At 43.6% G+C, this 1,513-nt stretch overlaps 1 protein-coding gene across 10 annotated transcripts in view; it reads right to left on the reverse strand.

Moving 5' to 3' along the window:
- Nucleotides 1-1,130: 1,130 nt before the first annotated feature.
- Nucleotides 1,131-1,513, reverse strand: part of oxr1a (oxidation resistance 1a) — a 216,966-nt gene continuing 216,583 nt past the window's right edge. For all 10 annotated transcript variants that reach the window (XM_032517852.1, XM_032517856.1, XM_032517848.1 and 7 more), the window contains one exon: nt 1,131-1,513. This exon is cut by the window's right edge and continues 389 nt beyond it. The gene's annotated coding sequence lies outside the window, so the exon portion shown is untranslated.

Consider the following 1,513-nt stretch of genomic DNA (forward strand, 5'->3'; position numbering starts at 1 on the left):
GGGGGGAAGCTCCCTGGGGAGGTTAGGTACTGTACACACATCCCTCCATCCATCATCTGCCTGTCGGAGGTCAGTCGGCAGGCATACCTACCTACCTGTACCTAGTGAGACTCACCTGACAGCCACACAAGGAGAGACCCCGGGTCCCGCTGCCATGTTCCACCCCCCCCTTCCTACCTTAGAGTAATCCTTTTAAAAACACACAGAGCATTAGGGCATACCCTTATTGATATTGGTAGCAGCAAGCTTTCTACTAACAGTTAACATCTTAATTATCTAAACAAAAAATGTACTGTACAGCTACTGCTAAGAGAATATAAGAAGAACCTGGCCTCGACTCTTTTACACCAGATTAAAGTGCTAGAAGCAACCCACCAATCCACACTTTATTTTTATAATATATATATATATCGCATTAGGTATTTATATATATATTGGATCAAATCTACTATTTGAACATTAATTTACAGGGTAATATACATTATATTGTAACAGCTGAAATATCAGCACAAATATATCACTGTCACACTTAACAGCAAAATATATATGATTATATAGATCCATATATAATCATATATACCAATATATAATTGTCATATATGCATGTAAAACAGTTAAACCACGTCTCAAGGCTTTCCAAATGATACCCGGAAAAGCAATCGTGTATCAAGACGTAAAAGCTTTACAAGTTCCTATCTTGAAAGAGTGACAGGCGGTGGCGAAAGTGCCACCGCCTGCGGGTTATTTGAGGTCACAGGACAGTTATTTTGCATATTCCACAAATCTATTGCAACACGTTACTGTCTACGAACAGTACAGCCGGCGTCCTGTGAGAGGAGCCGGTGTTAGCTGGACTCACACGTACACCCACTGAACAGAACATTACGACGACGGGTGATCTGGTTATTAGCTATGTGCTTTCAGATGCTGTGCTATGACGGTGAACAACAGGAGGACTACAATACACAATACTCTATAGTTTTAGCCTCAGAAGACAACCAAAATCTGTACTGTAAAAAGACTAACCAGCCCCCCCCCCTTACCCCCACCCACCAATACTCTATACCCTCTCTGAGTTAAGAGTCATCGTATCCGGCTGCTGCTTGAGTTTTCGTGGATTGTGCGTTTTTAATCACAAATCACAACTTAAATGTGACACTCAACCATCACCAAGAGTAATGGAATGTGTTCAGCTTCCGTCTCGTTCCTTTCCCTGTAGCTGGGTCTCTCTCCGTCAAGGCTGACAGCACAGTGAGTAACATCCTACCGAATGAACAAAGTTCTTGGGGGGTCTGAGAGGGTGCGGGGGACCCCTTGAGGTTCTGTAAAGTTCAGATATACAGTCTGGACCAGTCGGGGCGGTTCTCTCTTCTTGCAGCAGTCCCAAACCTCGTCATCTTCACCCCCTCTCAGGGGAGAGGAGTTCAGATAGGCCTCATGGTTCTCTTCCCTCTTTTCATTCATTTCTGATACAACCTCATCTATTCACCAGCATTTTTACAGCTCTACACCC

The sequence above is a fragment of the Etheostoma spectabile genome, chromosome 6 (genome assembly GCF_008692095.1).
Source record: "Etheostoma spectabile isolate EspeVRDwgs_2016 chromosome 6, UIUC_Espe_1.0, whole genome shotgun sequence".
In the NCBI taxonomy this organism is placed as follows: domain Eukaryota; kingdom Metazoa; phylum Chordata; class Actinopteri; order Perciformes; family Percidae; genus Etheostoma; species Etheostoma spectabile.